The 22,477-nt window shown below is 39.0% G+C and overlaps 1 protein-coding gene across 3 annotated transcripts in view; it reads left to right on the top strand.

The window, feature by feature from the left end:
- The window catches only part of TRAPPC9 (trafficking protein particle complex subunit 9), a 451,119-nt gene that overhangs the window by 124,283 nt on the left and 304,359 nt on the right, over positions 1-22,477 (top strand). The gene's annotated exons all lie outside the window — the stretch shown is intronic.

Genomic DNA, 22,477 nt, shown 5'->3' with positions numbered 1-22,477 from the left:
ATGAAGTTTATTTTTACTGCTTGTGAAAGATTTAAGTGCACTGAGCACTAGTTCTGTTACCTTTTGTAGAAATCAGCCTATTGACAGAGACATTTTAATTCAAAGACTGTTTTTTTCTTTTTTGTTAATTTGAAGTAGCAGAGTGATCTACATGGAGGTGATAATTCAGTTTGCCAGAGCAGATATTTTATTAAGTTTTAACCTTGCACAGAATATATTAAGTGATTTACTACACATGAAACCATTTCTTTCTAATTACTATTAGTTATAAATATTTTAGAAGACACTGTAACTGATACACTCTGGACCAAAATTGCCTTCCTAAGTCAGTAATTTGGAAGTTTCAAAGGTTTTTATAGTAACACTGGAAAATTTTGAGGATGAAATATTGCATAAAACCTTCTTAAGAATGAAAACTCTCAATCATTTGATAATATATGAAGGAAAATGTTGGCTTTTTTGTGATGGTTTTGTCTGTTCAATGTTTTCTTGCAGGGAGGAGATACTTATTACCATGCATGTTTAAGTGATGTCCAACTTGTCCAGGTGTAGCCAATGAGATCAGTGTTTCTGCAGAGTTCTGAGGCTAAGCTGTATGTTTTAGTGTAATGTTTTTAGGTGTAATCCTTCCACATGTTAAATGTTTTTCAGTTAGTCTTGGTTTATATGAAGGCTGATGGTGTTTTGTTAGGTCTTCAGCATTATTTGAAGTTACTGTCCCAAATTTCAGTAGTCACCGGATTTCCTTGTCAGTTCTTGATATTCCTGTACATAATTACTCAAGATAACCTAGAAAAACAGATCACTTTTTCCTGTGTAACCATGTGTTTGCAGTATGTGCACAGTAATATTAATATATCTTTCATTCAGTTTCCAGCTGTAAAATGGTGAGAGCTGGTTGGTTCTAAGGTCATATTTAGTTGGGTTTGATGGACTCAGCTGTAATTTTATGCTCACAGTTGACACTTCTGTTTAGATTTTTTTTTTCCTTGTTGCTGAAATAATCAGGTACATAGTTATTACCATAAAGGAACAAAAAGTGGTTAAATTACTTGCAAAAATAGCAAATAAAAACTTTCTGGAGATTCTAGCTATACTATGGAAAAATTAAAATTTTGATTAAGAGGCTTTGAATAGAAAACACTTTAATGTGCATTTATAATGTACATTTTTCTGCATCATGAAATACTCAAGGCTGGAGCCTTTTTTCCCTGTCTAGGCCATGTACTTAGAATCAGAGAATCAAAGAGTGGTTTGTGTTGGAAGGGACCAATTCCAGCCCCCTGCCCTGGGGGTTGGAACACCTTCCACTATCCCAGGTTGCTCAGAACCCCATCTAGCCTGGCCTGGAACACTTCCAGGGATGGGGAATCCCTAGATATGCTTGCTGCTGGTTTTGTGCTGGACTTTGTACCTCTTGAATTATGTTGACTTGGGATGGAGAATTCAGTTGATCTTCTGCAAAATGTCTGTTTCTTTGGTTATCCAGATACGATTTTTCACAGAAACTTTGAGTCTTTTTATTTATATATTATTATTTGTCTGTTCTGGCTCAGTGGCTTACACTGCTCTCCTTTTCTGTACTGTGGTAGTTGTCTCTGGGCCATAACTTTGAAGGAACTTCCTGTCAATGAGTGTACTTACTATCTTTTAATTTATTTTTCTCTCAATTTTGTTGCCCCTTTGACAGTTTGTGCTAGTAGGTTTTTTTGAGAGAGTACTAATTGGGAGTTATACAGATGTTCAGTTATATTTCAGCCACTACAGTTATTGGAAGCAGTGTTTATTGGCTATGAGCTTGCTTAACAAAACCATTACAACCCCCCATATCCAGATCCTGTTTTTGTCTCAATATTGTATTACCTCTCTTAATCCTTTAAGATTCACATTGACTTTGTCATGTATAATAATATGATATCTCTACAGAGAATAGGAGACAGGTGTAATGTTTCAAAACCAATATTCTGGGCAATTCATTGAGCCTGCATTCTGTTCTCCTGAGTTGCTTTTTTTTTTTTTTGAGACTGCACATTAACATCCTGCAAGATTGCCTGGCTTTGTCCTGTGCAATATTGCACTGGGCTGTGATTTCTGCAGTCAGTGCCACATCCTAATTCAGCCAACTTAAATAGGTTTGGGACTCGCTGTACTCCAAGATCTTAGGGGTTTATAGATGTGAAAGGTCAACAAAACATCAGGTCTAAAGTACTGGCTTGGTTGTGAAAAAACTCACCAAGCTGTTGCTTTGAAGAAAAGTAGTTTTTAAACAGCATGACAGCATCGGAACATTAATTTGATGAGCAATGTAATTAGATATGCTTTTACTAGCCTGCTTAATTATCAGTCAGATTTAACTGATCATTGCATTAATAATGTTCCAGGTATTGTTTTCATTGCCTGAATTTTAAATGCCCTTGCCTTGAAGTACTAAGGGAATGGGTCAAAAAGACCTTATGAATGAGGATCTAGCAGAGAATAGGGCTCTTCTGCTCTCTTGTATCTTTATCTAAGCTTACTGACAAACATAAAGCTATTTTACAAAGTCTAAAGTTCTATGAGACTGAATGTCTGATTATATAGTTATTTTCTTGATACCAAGATGAGGACCTCCAAAACAGTGATTCTGCTTTCCTGTAAATAATCTGTCAGGCTTTTGGGGATGTGGTGAATGAGTGAAAAGTAAGGAATGTTTCTCCATTGCCTTTTCTCTGAAAGTTAAGGTTTTGAACTGCCTCTAACAAAAACCTTAGAAACTGCTTTATTTTAGAAAATGAAGCAGGCTGTTTGAAGGTCATTAAAAGAGCCTGTAGTTGATCCACCAGGTGAGCAAGCAGTAAACTTCCTGATCCATCAGGCAAACTCAGCCTGGATCCCAAGGGGTAGGCAATGAACTTCTGGGGAGCAGAGAGGAAGTTCTGCATGGACATACTGCTACTGTGAGGTGGATGTGACATTGCCACTCTCAAAACCCTCAAAATAAGCAAGTGCCCAACCTGCCACATGTTGCAGTGTGGCAGGGTGGTAGAAATGCTGCAGCCTTCTTCAAAGCGTCTCCTTCAGAAGCTGCTCAGAGGAAGGCCACAAGAACAGCTCCATGCACGCACACACACCCCACGGATAGCTCAGCAAAGGAAAGACAGGAAGGGTCTTTGTAAGATGTATTCCAGCAAAGGTTTAATCCAAAACACACTGGAGGGATCAGGAACAAAGACAAAACCATGTCGTGTGCACAGGCTTCAGTGTGGGGTCAGTGACCAATGACCTGAGGGCACAGGGCGGTGCAAAGGGCAGGGCCAAGGGCAGCAACCTGTAGGGGGGACGAGGGATGAATAATTGGGGTGGGCAGTGTCAGCTGGCCAATGGCAGACGTAATCTAGGGTAGACTGGCAGTGGTGCTGCAGAGCACCATGGATTGAGTCCTCTCTATCAGCCTAGGTGGGGAAAACTCGATGATATATTATTCCAAGGCAAGGCCCTGGGGATTTCCCTGAGGGGGAGGATTCAGAGGATTCCACAGGCACAGGTGCTGCAAAATCTACAAATTCCTGGAGTCCTTGCTGGCCTTGCTGTCCTGGCTGCTCCCATGAGGCTGCTCCACCCCGCTGGTGCTGCTGCCCTGGCTCTGCTCCCTGGCTGGGCAGCTCTGGGAGCGATCCTGGGGAGCGCCCGGTGGCACCCAGGGAGATCTCCCATGGCACTCTGTGAGCAGTGCTGGAGCCATGGTGGGGGTAACCCCATTCCTGTGCTTCTCCTCATCATTCTTGGCATTCTCCCACTTTCCTATTTTCTGTCCTTCTTTGCTCCTTTATGGGGAAAAAAATAAAGTTGAATTATCACTTTGGATCCCAACATTTAATGTTTTTTTGTGTTTTAATCTTACTTTGGGGCATGTTTAGAAGGTAATTCTGCAACTGTGGATCAAGGCAAAACTTGCTTCTTCTCACCTTAAGTGGATTTGGACAGAGGACTGTGAGCATTTAGGAAATTCTTCTTTCTTAAGCAGTGCATAGGTGTGTTTTATGAGTTTCAGATGAATTGAATTGGATTCTCTACAAATAAAGTACTAATGAGCTTTTTAAAAATGTCTATAATAAAACCACAAAATGTCTTCATAAGGAGATACCATATTGCAGAGCAAATCACTGCCATGCTGCAAATGTCTAATATAATCTTTTAGAAGTGTTAAGGGTGAGCTAACAAATAATTCAACATTTGCTTACAGTCTTTAGCTCTTTCTTTACAAGGTAGTTTTGTATTTTAGGATTAAGCTAGGTTGTGCATTTATTTACATGTTACTGAAGTGTTCAACAGAATGAAGTGTTACAGAATACGTTGTTAACTAAAGGAAAAGGTGGACCTCATGTTTAAAGAAGAATGAATTTACCATCAAAGGTTAAAAAGTAGGGTAATTTTAGAGGAGTCATTGAAAAGCTGGCTTTTATGTCTGTGATATCAAATGGAAGTGGTAGAGTGTAAGTTTGAGGTGCATCAAGAACCAGACTGATAAGCTCTTCCCTTCTAAAGGAAACCAACCTTTTGTACTACTACATTAGGTGCCAATTTATTCCAAAAGATAAACATGCTACACAGGTACTACTACAGAATATGCAAAATATCTATAAATCTACTCTGGGAGAAGTACATAAACTCCTCAGAGAGGACTTTAGAAACTTTTTCAGCAAGATAGTCATGGTTTGCTAGGTGGATGTAGTTGGATGTCAAGCAGTCAAGTGTTGTTTCATTGCTTCTATTTATTTTTCAGAGGAGTGATAGCTTATTTTAGCAGGATATTTTATCTCACCAATGGCAATGCAAGGTCTTGAAAGTAATCTCAAGTAAATAAATCTAGTTAGAAAATATTGTCTTATTTTCTTGGTGTACTGCTTTGTACCATAAAAGAAGTACTTTTATACTTCTTTTTATCAGATATAGTCTATTGAATGGTTGCTATCTTAAAAAACTGTAGTGTAAGTGCTAAACTTTTCTGTCATATTTCAAAAAGAGGATTTAGTTATTTTATTTTCTTCTTGTCTATTTCTTCCCTTATTTCAAAGTCTTTGTTTTGCCCAAATTTTTAAACAATTGAAACACCTTGGTTCCATTCCAGTGCTTGATGCATGGAGTTGATTTAAACAGAGAAAGTTCCTATATTAAAAAAATATAAATGTTATAAAAAACCCACGTCCTACTCTGACTCTTCTCAAGCATTTCTAAAATTCTACCTTTGATATTATAGTCTTAAATCTTCAAACAATTCAAGCAAGTTCTATTTTTTTAATCTTGCATAATAAGTTCTAAGCAATGTGTTGCTTTGACTTTACCCATTTTCAAGGCTATTTTAGGTAATGTTTTTAATCTTGCACTTGGTCAGTCATTATTTTGTATCAACTTTTTTATAACTCCTTGGCTTGTTGTTTACCTGTTTCCCTCTGATCCAGTATTTCCTGTGTGCTTGTAGTATTCCTTGCAAGGAATACTGAAGAATTATCCTTACTCCACTCTCTGATGTCTGAAAACAGATGTTATGCACATAAAGCAGGGTTTTCTTTGGCCAAATTATAGAAAGCAACTCCACTTAACACAGAAGCAGCTTTTACTAATAAATAAAGGACTCACTGTTTAAAACTTAGTTTCATGGGTTAGTGAATCAGTCCCTAACCTGTGCCTGTGACTTAACCAAAGATCCCATAAACTTTTCAACATAATTTTCAAAAATGCTGCTTAATTCTCAGTTGCATTTTATATCCTACACAAATTGCCTTGCTGACATTTAAAACTGTCTACCCATACACTGCTGTTTATCTCAGTGACCTTCTAGTTCCTCATGTTCTGGTCTAAGAACTAAGGTGGTGTCATTTGTTCTGGTGAATCTTAGACACTTGAAATCACAGGAGTAGTTAGTTGGAATGTAATTGTCCAAATGAAATTTGTCCAAACCATGAAGGTTAACATTTCTCTGCATGTGAAAACTATCAGGTTTTATGTCTCAGCAGAAATAGAGTTCTTTCAGCAATGCATTTAAATACTAGGATATAAAATCAGTGCCTTGTCCCAAAGTAAGAGTGCTGCCTTCTGAAAGATGAAGGATTTCCTTTCTTTAGACTGTATTATTGACTTTTAAACAATATTTTATTTCCACAGCTCAAATGCACTTCTGAAATCTTCTGTAACTTGACCCTCTGTACATTTTGTTTTCTACTTAATAAAAATATAAAATGTGAATAGTTCCTTTTGGTTTTGGAACTGGTAAGGGTGCAGTACAATGTAAGTGACACATTTACTATGGTTCACCACCTATATTTAACTCAGATTTGGTGATGTTTCTGACAAGCTGCTTGCATTTAGACCAAGTCAGCACTTCTCCGTGATGACACATGGGCTGGAACAGGAGAAGTAATCATCTGAAAAGGACAGAAAATAAAAGATTCAATGACAATATGTTAGGAAAGACAATTTAAAGTAAATACGGAGAACAATTATTATTGCTAACTCACCAATTAATTACTGTTAATTTTAATCTGTCAGTTTGACATTCATGAAGTGCTTAGTGCTTTATTTTTTGGGTTATAAAAATATAATAACTGGGATGAACCATAGGGTTGAAGACCCAGAAAGATTTGGTTCTTCATAGTCTTTAAAAGTACAAGAACATATTGTTAAGTTTCTGCATGCTGTATTTTATTGCTTAGCCTTTTTGAATTCCTGTTGTGATCCTGAATCAGAACTTCTGAGTTTTTTCAGCTTATTTCCAGTATATACTTTATTGTTAACAAGTACACTAGACTCCTATCAAGAATTGCTTAAAATTTTGACATCAAGTGATACCAAAAAAGAAATCAGGAGAGAAGTGAGTTCATATTAGAATGATATTGAGTGACTGAATGCAGTTGTTTTCTGAGGCCATTTTAAGAGAGAAGAAAATTACCCATTTGAGGTTAAGTAAGAAGAAAATTTAAAATAAAACAATGTTTTTATAGATGATTCCAGTATTGTGAAATAACCTTGGCTGGCTGCCAGACACTCCCCCAGTGCCTTCCTTCCAGCAGTAGGATGGGGACAGAGTAAGATGTAAAAGCTCATAGATGATGATAAGGACAGAAACAGGCAAGAGTCAAGACTACACACTGCCAGAAAGTGGAATAATTGTGGGGAATCTTTTGTTGTGAAGGGCCAAGGGTTGGTGTTTCTGTGTGTAAGCTCTCCACCTGTGTTGGTGGTGTTGATTTTGGCCCAGTCCAGTGAGCAGAGACACCTCCCACTTAACCAGAAGCTCCATCCAACCTGGCCTTGGACAGGGATGAGACATTCACATCTTCTTTAGAAAACCTGTGCCAGGGCCTCACCACTCTCACAGCCCAGAATTTCTTCCTGTATCTAATCTAAACCTACTCCCTTTCAGTTAAAAGCCATTCCCCCTCGTCCTGTCATTCCAGCCCCTGTCCCAAGTCCCTCTCCAGCTCTCCTGTAGCTCTTTCAGGCACTGCAAGGGTCTCTAAGGTCTCTCTGGAGCCTTCTCTTTCTTCTCCATGCTGAAGAGCCGCAGCTTTCCCAGCCTGTCTCCAGAGCAGAGGTGTCCCAGCCTTTGGAGCATCTTTGCGGCCCCCTCTGGCTTCTCTCCAGCAGCTCCACTTCCTTCTCATGCTGGGAGCCCCAGAGCTGGATGCAGCATTCCAGGTGGGAATCCCAGAGCAGAGGAGAGGGGCAGAATCCCCCTGGAAATATCCCTGGGCTGCAGTGGTGGGGTCTGCTCTGGGCTGGCTGTCCCTCCTCCTGCAGCCTTCGAGGTCTGGAAATAACCTCCACCCAAAAGTGAGAGGATCCTTTTGCCCTCCTTTTTGGCTTTTTGCTTGTCAGATATTCCTGATAAAAACCCTTAGACTCTCAAGTTGTGGACAAAGTAACAGTGGATAAAGGGATCCTTTGTGAGCTGGTGCAGGAAAAGACACCTGGGAGCTCTGCTGAGTGTGTGTGTAATTAAAACATGAAAATATTGCTGTGCAAAACACTTATTACACCATCCATCATGATCATTCAAAGGAACTGCTGTTTTAAGAGCAGAACCAAATTTTAGTTTGTTTAGCTGTGAATTTAATGAGTAATTTGCTGTTAAAATACTCAGAAAATTTGAAGTGAGAACATTTGCAGGCATATTTGGAGTATTGAGCTTTTTTACAAGGAAGACGTTTTGGTCTTTCAGAGATAATGATTTTTAGGTATCGTGCAGAAAATCAAACTACAATACTTCATCCTGTTCCTTGTGCTCTCCTCCATGTGGTGCTGTGTATCTGCAGCAGCACAAAGCTGAATTTCTGAGTAGTTTCTCTATACATTAAAACATTTGACACCAACTTCTTAGCTTGACTGAAATAAACATTCCACACGTGTGGATAAATCAGCAGCCTGGAACTTTACATGCAAGAATTGTCTGTCACATCTCTTAATGTTTTGAGTGGTACAACCACTTAAAAGCACAGGCAGATTAGTGAATTCCATTAATGATGACTTAAAATATATTAGATTAATCCTGAACTTATTACCTGTCACATAGTTGCAGGCTTAGAGATGAGTGCAGGACAGGTATTCCAGAAGTGAGGAAGACTCATTGTGTTGTGGGATAAAAGATCTTTTAGACAAGGCTGTGGATATTTGAGTTTTGAAGTCAGTGCCATACCTCAGCCATACCTTAGCAGAATGATAAACTGCAGAACATAATTTTGCAAATTCTGTTAACATAATTCAAGGTTTTTGATTATTTCCCCTGCATTACAATGATGGGCATTTCAGTGAATTCACAGTGATCTTTTTTAAGGTGGCACGTTGCTGCAAATCAGGGAAGATTTAAAGCAAAATGGATTAATAGATCAAACATATCACTGAGTAACAGAATTTAATAAAATCATGGAATGCATGCAACCTGTTCCACTGTTTTGCTATCCTCACAGTAAAGAATTTATTCCTAATATCTAACCTAAACCTACTCTCTTTCAATTTGAAGCCATTCCTCCTTGTCCTGTCACTAAATGCCATTGTAAAGTGTGTCTCTGTCTTTCCTGTGGGCTCCTTTCAGGTGCTGAAGGCTGCAATTAAGTCCCCCTGAGGCCTTCCCTTTTCCAGGCTGAAAAATTTTATGTGGAGAATAATGTGGTGGGAATGAACAAAAAAAAAAAAAACAAACCAAACCAAAAAAAACCCCCCCCAAAAAAAAAAAAAACCCAAAAAAAAAAAAACCCAAAAAAAAAAACCAAAAAAAAACCCACCAAAAAAAAAACCACTCTTGCTGCACCCTAAGCACCTCTGGGAAGTCTGTGATGGTTTAAGTTGCCAACTGCAGTTTGTCACCTCCTGCTTTCAGCCATCTCTGTGCCTGTGCACTGATTGACAGGTGGCAAACATGATGCCAGTACTTGCTCAGAACTGCAGATCTGGACAGAGGGTACTGCTAAGCCTGATGGCTCTGTTGGACACTGATAGAAACTGTGATGCAGAATTAGTGTGTCCCACACACATGAGCGTGTCCCATAGACTGGGGACCAGGCTTTTATTTTGCTTTTGAAGTCAGTGCTTCACAGTCCATATGCTTGACATACTGGAGGTCTTTGAAGATGTGAAGATACACTTGAAGGAGGGAGATGGTGAAAGTTCTTCTGGATTCAGAGAAACCTTCAGCAGGATCAGAGAAGAGAGGATCAGTGAGGGTTACTAAATATGTAGAATTCAGCTTTATTTTGTGCAGAAAAAGACATTCACACTCATTTCTCCTCTCATTTTCAAGGAATCTCATACTATTTGTGACCGGGAGAGTGGGTATTTTGAGAGGTATTTGGTGTTCTGTAACTGTTCTTTAGATATCCTGTTTTTGTTGCTGTATGTGGCCATTTCTTAGAAGTATGAACTGAGAACTTTTCTCTGCAGACTGTGCCATTGGTGAATTTTATCTTAGTTAGGATAAAGACTCTTTCCTTTTAGATTATAGCAGTGAATCTCTCAGTAAATGCAGGTGAACAGTTTTCCAGCTATGGAAAACTTCAGACATGTCATGTAGTACTTTTTAAACTGAAAGACAGAACAGCAAATGAACATTTAAAACATGCTACCTTAAATATTTTTGAAGATGCATTCTATCAAGAATGTGAGCTGCAAGAAATCTGAAGTATAAAGCACCTATTCTTTACATTATTGTACTGATTTTTAACTTTTTAGGGAGTCAATTTGTATTAGAACTCTTAGTGCAAGCCAGGATTTATTTTTTATTTATATTTGTATGCTCATGTATTGATTATTGCATCAGATGTTTCAAAGAAGCACTTCAAAATATGACAGTACACATAACATGGTGTTATTACTTCAAGAGAATCAGTGAAAACATGCAGCCACTTAACAGGACATTTGTAGTTTAAGTTTCTATTACAATCTCCATTATATGGCTAAACCTCCTAATTATTCTCTCTCCAATTACCAAACTTAAGTTGTTCATTGTGTTGGCCTTTCTTTATATTTTTTAAATAGCCTATGAAAAAGTAAAATATTTGAATTTGAAGCAGGAAGAAAGGGAGAGCAAGGCCTGAAATATTTGAGTAATGTGGGCAGTGGGTGAGCAGTGTATAATAACTTGCCAGATATTTGCTCTGTAGAACAACATTTTTCCTTGACATCGTTCATAAAGCTGTCATCCCCACACCACAGTAGAAAGATACTTCCCTCTACACATTTTACAATATCTTGTAAGTTTGTTTGACAGGGCACATGACAGGTCTATCAAAACTGGGAGTCTCCTGTGACAAAAATCAAGACAACTGGCAATCCTGTAAATGGAAAAGGTGGAATTTATGTATGTCAAAAGCAACCCCATTTTTATTTAAATTTGTAAAAGTTGTCTTCTCACTTTTCATTCTCATTTTTCTATCTATATGATTTGAAATATTAAATGGGAAACAGGCTGAAATGCTGTCTAGCTGTACCATGTTTTTATAAAACCTTACATGAACACTTGCTTGTCCTACCCTTGGATCTCTTTATGTCATGTAGTTGGAAAGGATTAAACTAGAGCGAAATTAGGAAATAAAAGAAATCTTGTATATTTAACTTAACACATCAGAGCTCAGTGAAGCAGGTGGCTGAACCCTGCTGAGAAAAGCTTGGGAGTTTTTCTACTTGTGCTCAATGAAGCACACAAAAAAGCTGGAAAGAAGCTCAAGGTGGTGATGGACATGGATTTCATCAATCAAGCACAAAAGTTGCATTTAAGTGCCTGAGAACATGAGCAAGTTACTTTTGTGAATTTGGGGTATACTTGGAATGGTGCAGACTGTTGTCCACAGCACTTTAGAGAGTGCTGAAGTTGATTATAACCCTTAAAAATGCTCAATCAGTCACGTGTGTTACACAGCTCAACTCAGAGGTGTTCAGGTAAGAGGAGCTGTGGGCTGTGTTTGTTCTAAGGGCTTCCCTGGGTGGCAGAGAAGGTGGCAGGAAGATCCCTGCCTGCTGTGTCCTGGCTGCTGCCTGTTCTGAACTGTTGAAACCCTGGATGCTGAGAATTTTAAACTTTCTGTGCTGAAAGGCACAGACCTGCAAGAGAACACTGCATTTCACCTGAGGCTGTGGAGAAGGTTTCCAAATTGATTAATAGCACTGGGATTCCGGGTGTGTAGTTGGTTAGAAGTGTGTAATATCACAGGGTGGAAAAGTTAGAGTTTGGGGTTTTAGAATATAGTAATAAATATGAAGCAAAATGGAGGTGTTAGGGTGGAGACACCGTCTTCTTCTTTACCTTCTTCTTCCTTCTTCTTCATGAGTTTGGGTGGTGTTTGTAATTGGACAGGAAAGTCCACATTGCAGGATTTGAGGGATCAGTTACTGGGTTAAAATAATTTAGGTATCATTTCTTAATCATTTCTTAATCATTGCTTAATTGCATAGTTTAGCCTTAAAAGACCTTGTAACAAGAGATAGTTGGCCATTTTGTGCCTTGCTAATGAAAGACTGCAGAACTCACTGCTGTGAGGCTGTAGCATTGATAAGAAACAATAAACACCTGAGTCTGAACAGGAACTAGTGTCTCAAGTGCTTTCAATCCTGACCCCGATAGAGGTAGAAAAAGGAAGCAGAAAACCCACATGAACCTTCTGGAGTGGGAGAGAATTTTCCATTTGTGGAAGCAGATCAGAAGGCTCACAAGGGGAGATTCAGCAAGTGAGTACTGAGAAGAGGGGAAAAGGAATGGCTGAAAGGATGGAAGCTCTGCCATCAGGATGTTAGACGTCAGCAGCCAGGGACACTCACTGGAGCTGCAAAAATTGGATCATCATCTCTCTCTGGTGACAAAATGGATTTACATTTGTAAGAAATGTGGCAAAAAAGCCTGCAGAGTTTTAAAGTGAAGCAGGGAGTCCTGAGGATAAGATGTCTGTGCTGCCAGTGCTTTAGAGGAGGGGTGGATTTTATTTCAGACTGTCTCTAACTTGACCTTATGGACTTGAATGTCTGGTAGAGGATGGAGTGCACCTTCCAATTTGCTATCACAGTATCCTTTTTTTTTTGGAAAGGATGTCTCAAAATGGTCTGGCCCAGCACAACTGGTCAAAGCAGGGTCAGCTACAGCAGCTTTCTCATGGCCATGTCCACTCAGATTTTGGATATCTTCAAGAATGGACACTTTATAACCTATTCTAGCATTTGTCTGTGCTAACAATCATAAAGCTCTTCCTTGTGACTGAAGGGGATTTTCTGTATTTCATTGCTCCTCATCTTTCTGTTGGAACCCAGTTGGCTCCATCTTCTTTAGGCCATCACACTGGGTGTTTATGTGGATGGGTGTGATCTCCCTGAGCCTTCTCTTATCCAGGCAGAATACTCCAGTCTCTCCTCAGGTGGTCAAATTCCTCAGCCTTTGGTGACCCTGGGCAGGACTTGCTCCAATGTCTGTGTCTCTCCTGGGCTGGGGAGCCCAGCACTGGGCACAGCTCTCCTGAGGGATCTCAGCAGGGCTGAGCAGAGGGGAAAGATCACCCCTGGCCAGACCTGCTGGTGGTTCTCCTGATGCAGCCCTCATAATTCACCCAGAAATGATCTAGTTTTATTCTTCAAGACCACCCTCCAAAGGGAACAAAGACAAAGACACAGTGAGGAGGAGACTGACTACAAAAGCATCTTCCTGATCCAGACAAACCAAGTCCTGAAAGTGTCCCCATAATGTCCCATGGTGGATTATCACCAAGGTGATAATGATTAAAAAAGTGTAAGAGTATAGTGGGCAGGGGAAACTTACTTACAAAGCTTTCAAAATTCTGTTCAATTTTCTATTTATTTATTTTGAAATTATACCAGTTCTCAGAATATTATAACTTCTAGAAGATAGAAGAGGATAGAAAGAGAGGATGGTAGGAGACAGAAGCCCAGTTTCTATTCCAAAACTGGGCTGACTTCAGGTCCCATCATAATGTTGTGGTTCATATTATCCTGTGGTATTTTAAACTTGGATGATTCTTTTTAACATTTTGAGCTTAATGCAGTTACCTTGGCACAAGTGTATTATCAAATATTTGTAATATTACATGTAAGTCTAACAAATTTCATTTTTTCACAACTCATTAGGGTTTCTTGTCTACTTCAGAAAAGTTAATTTCCTTTTTTAAAAATCATTTAGGTTTTTCTTTCTGACCTGGATTGAATGCGGGTGGGTTGCCTTAGTCAAACAATTACCAATCAACCCTCAAGCAGAGACCTTAGGAGTAATTTACACTTCTCCTATATTAAAGCTGTGATATATTTAAACTGCTTTCTTGTGTGTCTTTATTTCAATAGGAAAAAGTTACGCTCCTGCTACCTGGTAAAAATAGATCATAAGTTGCCAAACAGATTGTTTACCATTTGGTGTGATAAAATTAAACTCTTAGAGATGGACAAGAACAACTTGATTCTTTATAATCTTATTATATTTTTTAAAGCAGGGTGTGACACTTGTCATGTAGATGCAGGAATATGGAGTCAAGTACTGATGCTTAGTTGTTGCTTGACTTTTAAAAGCAACTTTTGGCTACTGTTTTTCTTCTGTTAAAGAAGAAAAACTGTGTCATACAAATTTATTGCAAACAGTTCCTGACCTTTGAATGATACAATTCCTGACCGTGTTCTAATTATTGAGCTAAAGAAAGTGGGCATAGAATGAATTCTGGATAGCTGAAATTACATATTTTGACACTTTGTAAAGAAATCTAATTTCTAAAAAATCTAATTTTAATGTAATTACTCCTGTCAAAAAAAAAAAAAAACCCAGCAAAACCCAAAAAATCCACCCAAGAAACCTCAAAACACCTGAAATCTCCCAAACAAGCTAAAGACAAAAAAAAAATTGGTTTTAAATAAAGCAAAGACCCATCATTCTGGTTAAATAAAATTGAATTCAAAAATAAAATTGCTGTTCTATCATAATTATTTGAATTGTCCTTTTTCCCTACTCTCTTTTTCTGTCTGAAAGTTTATTACTCTATAGAAATATTTCAAGAATAGGAGACTGTTTCTTTTGACTACTGACTATTGTGTAATTACCTGGGATCATACCAAAAATTATTCCTTTCTTTTAGCTGGTGTTGCTGCTGTAAATTGAAGCATTAACACCTCTGTGTTTGTTACAGTGTGGATACATTAACTTGCCTTTTGGTGAAATGATTTCTAACAAAGCCAGTATTTTACTAAGATTTAGGAGAATTAATTTATAAGGAGTTCTTAATTTTACAGAAATCACAATGTTTGCCGTAATTATATTTTTTGTTATGTCAAAATTAAAAAAAAATCCATTTTGGGATGAAATAGAAGTATTATGGTGATGTTTAGCAGAGTAGCCCATTAAGCATGTATTCTTAGCATCATAATTCTGTAGGAATAGGTAGCTAGAGCATCTCAATGCATTGTCTGACCAGGAGTGAGTCAGGTTTCTTGAGTTGCATCTCTAAATAAGTGTACACAAGTAGAATTTTATGGAGAAGAAACTTGGAGATTGTTGCATGTTGTTCTTCTTTTTTCTAGATAAAAACAAATTTGTCAAATTTGTTTCATTGTTTGTTTGTTTTCCTCAGTCATTCATTCAAAATAAGGTAAAGACAAAAGCCACTCATGGCATCAATTATAAGGTGAAGAATATTCAGTGTATGTTTAGATGAAATAGTGTTTCCATAGGAGCTGTTAAGAGTCAGCACTCTTCCCAGTTTTCTGCTTTTGGTTGTATTTTCCCATTGTGCTCTTTTTTCTGCCAAGCTTAATGGGTGGTCAAGTGGAATTCACAGAACAAGGATGGGTTTCACTTAGGATTTAATCGAGTTTGAGTAACAGTTAGAAAATGCATGATTATGTTTTAAACCTCTGAAATTATGAGTCACTGTTTGGGAGTTTCCTGCTGCATATTTATGAAGTGCTCAGAGGTGACTCAATGTGTTTTTAAAGTAAGCATTTGTAATGGTCTTAAGTGTGCGCTAACCCCTTAGGGTGGGAATCAAGTTAGCATCCTAAATAAAATCAAAATAGTGGTTTAAACATCAGGTAACTAGACTAAGCAGAAAAACAGCATGTGGATGTGATTGTTAAGTACAAACTTTCCGCTGAAAAGTCCAGATGCTGCTAAAGCATAACTGGATTCTACTGCTGCAAGCAAAAAAAACCCAGATCCTTCCTTCCTGGAGTCCGTCCTTCCTGGACTCCTTCTTTCCTTCCTTTTTTAATGTTATTTTTGTAGGATGATCTGTTATTTTTAGAGCATTATTGCTCTGTGTGAAGAATACAGATGTGTCAGTAGTGGCAGCTGGAAAACAGGATTGGTGCAAGTATTGTCTGAGCTCATGCTCAGAAATCAGCACCAAACACTTGCTGCAGACTGGTCAAATTGTCACTGACAAGTCCTTTATAAATCTGGATTTCTGAGAGAGCCTGTGTTACACCTCTCATTTGCTTTGTGACCTTTGCCTCTGGAAAATTTGTCTGTATTTTTGTAACATCACAGAATTTAAAGTGTATTCTTAGCCTTCAGGAATCCTCAGTGCAGGTGGGACTGGAGCCAGCCAGCAGAGGCTGTGTCCACCTGCCTGAATTGTGCCAGAATGGGGTCAATGAAGAGTGGAAATTAATTTTCATGTCATCTTTATATCTGACTCATATCTGCAATTATTTTTCATATGTTTACTGAAGAGCTAAGTCCAGATTCCCTGTCCTGAGGGGAAACTTTTGAGGGAATCACATACTGAGAGTTTATAGGAGCACTGACTGTGTGTTTTATTGGTGTGACTAAAGGCTTGGTTGCTTGGCAGATTGACTTTCAAAGAGCCTGCCCAGGGAAAGAAGAAAAATATATCAGAATGGAAAGTGCTGCTTTTCTGCAACTCAAAGAACCCATTTCTAGCCAGACTAGAGGACAGATTTAATTTCTGAAGTCTTAGTTCTTGAAAACTAATTTCACTATTTTCTCATTCTATTAGTTTTGATCATCGTATTAAGGAGTAGGAATTTGCACTATTCATTCCACATTAAACTCATTAAATCAGTGATAAATTTAGCTTGGTAACTTTACTTGATTTTAAAAGTGATTGTGCTACTGGAGCAATTTTTTCCAACCCAAGCAGCAGCTGAAAAATCTGAAGTGCTCAGTCTCTCATATTTATGTGTTAATGTCTGTGCTGAATAAACAGATCTATAGATAAAGTTCTTCAAGCATTCCTCTTTTAAAGCTCCTTTCTTCATTTGCTTCTACTTTTGAAAATTCACTAATTGGGCTTATCCCTTCTAATCAGAGGAATTCCTGAAAAAATTAGGATTGTTTAACCCAAGAATTCCAAAGCGCTCTCCAATAAAAATCTGATCATTTCCAAGAGTCTTTTATAGAATTTGATTTTCTTTTTCTGGTTTGCTGGATGCATTGTTTCTTTTAAAGTTACTTCAGTTATTGAAGAGGAGGATTTTTACCTTTTAGGGTGTGAGTATATTTTTTCTTCAGAGTGTAGTACAATAATATTATGAATAAAAATTATACACATAGTGAAGTGAGCTGGCTTGAGCGGAGTGTTTTGAACAGTGAGTGGATTTGAAACCTTCATGAAACCATTTGTATGGGATGGATCCCTGTGATATAAAATAGAAACTCTGGACCTCTGTAAGACCTTGCGCCCATAGGGGGTGCATGTGATTCTTCCTTCTTTGTCTGGAATATTATTTTCATATTCTCTGGTGGTTCAAAAGTTTGTAACTTTGAGAAGTTAAGTTGTATGTTGCCATTGCAGAAGCAGAGCGATTAAAGCAGTTATTTTATACTTACTGTTGGTAGATGTGGTAAAACCAGAAATGAAACTGCAGAGTTTCAGGGTTATTATATTGGGTTATAGGGTACATATGTTGTTAGGGGTATAGGGTATTATAGGATATGTATGTATATATATGTATATGTATTATAGGATACATTTGTTGGGGTACTGTTGAACTGGGTTTTGTTAATGAAGGGCAGCATCATGGTAAGCAAATCTGTCCGAGTCCTTTGAAGCATGTTCAGAGCTCCTGAAAAAAAGAGAAAATCATTGATACTGCTCACTTGATTCCTAAAACACTCCCAGAGACTCTGACAAAAAGCTCTTTGAGAGAGGTAAGTGTGCTGTGAGATGAAAGTGAATGTCCCAACGTGAGTTGAGCTGGTTCAAGGCAGGATAAGTGGCTCGTTTGCACACTGCAGGGTGGTCTCCTGCCTAATTCCTTGGGATTGTGTTGTGCCTGTGCATGCTCTTAAAGGATCTGGGCATTAGGGTGATTAGGAATGTGCCAAAGATCATCAAGGTAGCACACATGGAAACCAGCTCTTAGGGATTACAGGCTTATCCTGCAATAGGGGTGGGGGGTTAAAGTTTGAGGTGAAGATCAGCACTGATCCACATATGCATGGTGAAGTTAATGCACATGAAGAATCTGGAGTCTTAATTCCAAATGCACAGTGATGGGCTCTGAATTAACCATTGCAGTGCAGGGTAGAGATCTTGGAAGCATGAGATGCTCTACAAAGGCAAACAGAATATAAGAAAGTAAAGGAATAGAGAACAAACCAAGAAGTTTTTTCTTTACCTCTCTTTGTGTGCAATCTTACCCTCTTTTCTCACAAAGGACATGGTGGAAATAGAAGGAACAGGGAAGGGGTTGAGGAAGAGTGAAACAGTGTAGAAATGTTTGGAATGAAAAAAAAAAACTGAATAACTTTGTGGTGTTACCCAGGGACTTGAGGTTGTTGCATATCAGCCTGTTGAGGCTTGGTGGTGTTGCTTTTGTGGGAAGGTTGGAGGAGGACTCACCCTGCACTCACCATTTGCAGACCTTAGAAGTGTTGTAGAGCTTTGTAAAAATCTCACTTGGTAAACTGGGAATATATTCTGGGAGGCAGTGCTTGTTTGCTGAGTCTGGGGCAGCCAGATGTGGTGTGGAGCTATTAAAGAAAGACCTGTGCTTGCTCTCTCCAAAGTGAGAGGTGACCTGCCTGTGAATGAGCAGCAGCAATGAGCAGAGGGGTCAGTCCCAGCTGGGAGTCACTTCTTCAGCACTTGTTTCTGGTTTATTCTGAAGTTCTTTCTGAATTGTGACTAGGTTTATATGTAATTTCATTTAGGGTTTCATGACATGTGGGGTTTTTATGCTGTATCTTTGTTATGCCCACATCTTGGTTTTATCCACCTCTGACTGGGGTGTGCCTTTAGTGAGAAGGGATCTGCCAGCATTTGTGCCTTTACTCCTGGGGACTCTGCCTAGAGGGTGATCTGAGCAGGTTTCAGTGAGAAAATACATGCAGTGATGCTGCTTTACAGCACCCAGCACGTTCCTAGCCATTGCTGGGAGAACCAGGTGGTCTCCACGTAGAGAAATTTCCCCTTGGAAGGGTGTGTATATGTCTGTGATTTCTTCATCAACATATGTCCCTGCATTTATTCTCTCTTTCTACCTTCCTACTTCAGAGTCAGGGCAGGATTTATCCAAAGCACTGTGGGCAGCTGGTCAAGGGAGGAGATTCTGCCCTTCTCCTCTGGTCAGACCTCACCTGCAGTGCTGTGTCCAGCTTTGGGGCCCAGCACAGGAAGGACATGGAGCTGTTGCAGCAAGTCCAGAGGAGGCCACCAAGATGATTGGAGAGATGGAGCACCTCTGCTGCAAGGAAAGACTGAGAGAATTGGGGTTGTTGAAGAGAATAGATGGCTTCAGGATGACCTCATTGTGGCCTTCCAGTACCTGCAGGGAGCCAACAGGAAAGGTGGACAGAGACTGCAAGGGCCTGGAGTGACAGGACAAAGAGGAGTGGCTTCCAGCTGAAAGGGAGTAGGCTTGGTTTAGATAAAAGCAAAAACATTCTTTACTATGAGGGTGCTGAGGCCCTGGCACAGGTTGCCCAGAGAAGCTGTGGCTGCCCCATTTCCAGAATTGCTCGAGGCCAAACTGGATGGGGCTCTGAGCAACTCGGTTTAGTGGAAGGTGTTCCCATGCCAGGGGGGTTGGAATGAGATGGTCTTTAAGGTCCCTTCCAGCTGATGTCATTCTAAGATTTCAGAATCAGAGAAGCTATTAAGGAACATGTGTTCTGACTTGCCCCTCTGTTCCTTCTCATCCTCCAAGACTAGCATGCAGGGCTGCCTTGTTCCCCAGCACATTTTTCTAACACATTTTGCAGTTTAGTGTCAGCAGACAGAAAACTCTCCATGGGAATGTTCCACAGAAAAGTTACTTGTGTTTAAATTATTTTTAATCTCTCATCTGTAGCCCAGCCAAGAATGAGATGCTGTGATAGCTGTGGTCAGCAGTGCTGGGACTCAGGCTCAGGGAGGTAAAACCTCTGAGGCAGCTGAGAATGGGCATCAGCCCCTTGGGCATCCAGCTGCAATAGTAGGACCCAGGAGGCCTGGATGCAATTTGCCTTTAATTAAAGAAGGCAGAATTCTGTGATTAATAAAACAAAAATAATTATGTATTTCCTGAATATTTCCAGAGGGGATTTAAACTCTAGGAGGGAATATTGTCCAGGGGAATTATGCTGTGTATTCCTCCCTTCTGTCTTTAGGAACTAACAACTTGTATTCCAGCTAAAAAATGTGCACAAAATCACTTGTGAATGTGTGGCTGCAATAGTCAATTAGGAAATGCAGAGTTTAATGAGAGATGAATGCTCTTCAGTACAAGATTGCTGGAGATTATATTTTATCTGTCAGCCTGTGTATCTGTTTGTCAGAGCGACCTTTGATTCACCCTATTTATTAATGCAGAATGACTACACCAGGCCTGCTTTTAAACTTAATATTATTCTGCTCACATCTCCATTCTCATTATAAACATGGCTATTTTTAGCCTGCACAGATTCAGAATATGCCTTGTAAGCTTAAGGGGGATTTATTGAGCTCCTGTGTGTATTAACTAGAGATTCCTTGTTGAAGCTTACTGATTTAAGGTTGGGGAGGGGTAAAATGTACTATTTAATTCCCAGTATATGCCTGCAGGAGCTATATTTAGCTTCAGCTACTTGCCATTGTGCTATTTTTGCTGAGAGATGCAGCACTTTCATTGTTCAGGGGTTTAACTAGACAGAAACGTGGATGGATGAGCTCCATAAACTCTGGTGTGGTGCAAGAATTGCTGCTGAAAGTCACCTGAGTAACACTGCACCAGAGCTGCACACAACAGGCACCTTGTTCACCAAGCTGGGTGTGTAAAGTCACCTGTTAACACAGGTGCTACAAATTACATTGAATTGTGTGGCAGACTGATAGAGAAGCTTAACAGGAGTGGCTATGTGGGCTCTGTTTGTATTTGTACATGTCTTAAAGGTCTGACTTGCTGCAGAGGCACAGTTTATTTCATTGCTTAATCAGTTGTTAAGAATTTTATCCTGGCTTTTGTAGTTGCCAAGTGTATTTTCAATAGAATACAGAAGAGAAAAAATTAGCATGGAGAGTGTGTGCTGCAGTTGGGTCCAGGAGGATGATTACATATGCACTACAAGATCATTACATATGCATGTCCTTTTTATAATGCATGTCTCAGGGCTCCTGCTATCAATTACTGCACTGTTTGGTGCTCTAAGGAACAATATCTACAGGGAGAATCTCCTTTTCTTACTTGGGCAAAATTAGGAATTTTACCTTGACCAATGAAGTATTCCAGTGGATTCAGATTTGCTTCAGGATTGGCATGCAGACAAAAGTATAGGTGCTTTCTTGGGTGCTTAAATTCTCTTTAAAAACATAGGATATATGTTTTAGCAAAAATAAAAAAAAAAATAAAAGAGGTCAGTCATATCATCTATGAAAATGCAAAAAGCTTAAAGGACATTTTGTGTATCAGAAAGGATAGCCATGACTGAAGAGACTGATACTGTCCAGTGAGAGTGCAATGAATAAATCTCTTTCTGCAAAGCAAATGGATCTCTTCCTGCCTATCGTAAGTTCATGGTTGGACTTGATGATCTTGGAAGTCTTTTACAACCTTATTGAATCTATGATTCTGTGGTATTGCTGTGTACTTTTTCACAACAATTACTTTCAATTAAAAATTCAATTTATTATAGAATTTTTTAAAATAATAATAATAATAATAGTATTTTCTACAGGCAGAAAAATTTGTTGGTGTGATCAAATTCTTATCTTCATTTCTTAATACGGACCTTTCTTGGGCAGCCTAAATTTGTGCCAGACACTAAAGACATTAGAGAGAAACAATTTGTTTTCAATTTTGAAACAATACCTTGAATTAACTCTTGTGGGGTGTAAAGTCTTGATGCTCTCCTCATAGCAGCTGCTGAACTCCTCTTCCCAAATGTCCTTTCAACATCAGCATTTTAAGTAAAGGAAGGTCTGAGTGCAAAGGAATGCTGTGAATTCCTGCATGGAAGAAGTTTTGAGGAGATCAAGATTCAGGTCCTTCAGGGAGTTGGATCCAGAGACTCCATGCTAACGAGTTGTGCAGATCTCAAACCCCAGATTCCAGCAGTGCTATTCTTTCTTTGGGGATGAATAGACATGATGCTTCTGTCATTTAAGTGGCAGATATTTTTTTCCTATTAGATTGGAGAGTTTTGTCCTCCCAAGGAGAATTATAGAATTTGAAGCTGACCAAAAGTGTCTCTGTTTTTCCTCTTTAGCAGTGTGGGAGTGTTGTTGTTTTTTTTTTTTTTTTCCCTTTTATCCTCCTGAGTACAGGTGGGCAGGAGAATATTCAGCCCATGGACATAGAGACACCACTTGCTTCTCCCAACACTGCTATTAAGCCTCATTCTTTTTTACACAAAATCATCCTTTAAGTCTCTTCGTTTTATACAGACTTTATTCTTTGTCAGGTTACCATGTGGAACCATGGGCTGTAGACTCAGTGATGAGAGGAAGAAGCAAAAATGACAGGAATTCTTTTGTTAGACCATTGTAAATTAAGCTCAAGAAAGTGCTAATCTATATTAATTTTGATAGCCAGATGAATATCCAGGCAGAAC

The sequence above is a fragment of the Vidua chalybeata genome, chromosome 1, assembly GCF_026979565.1.
Source record: "Vidua chalybeata isolate OUT-0048 chromosome 1, bVidCha1 merged haplotype, whole genome shotgun sequence".
NCBI classification, from domain to species: Eukaryota; Metazoa; Chordata; class Aves; order Passeriformes; family Viduidae; genus Vidua; species Vidua chalybeata.
Note: the sequence above shows the minus strand (reverse complement) of the source record. Positions and strands in the feature narration are given on the sequence as shown.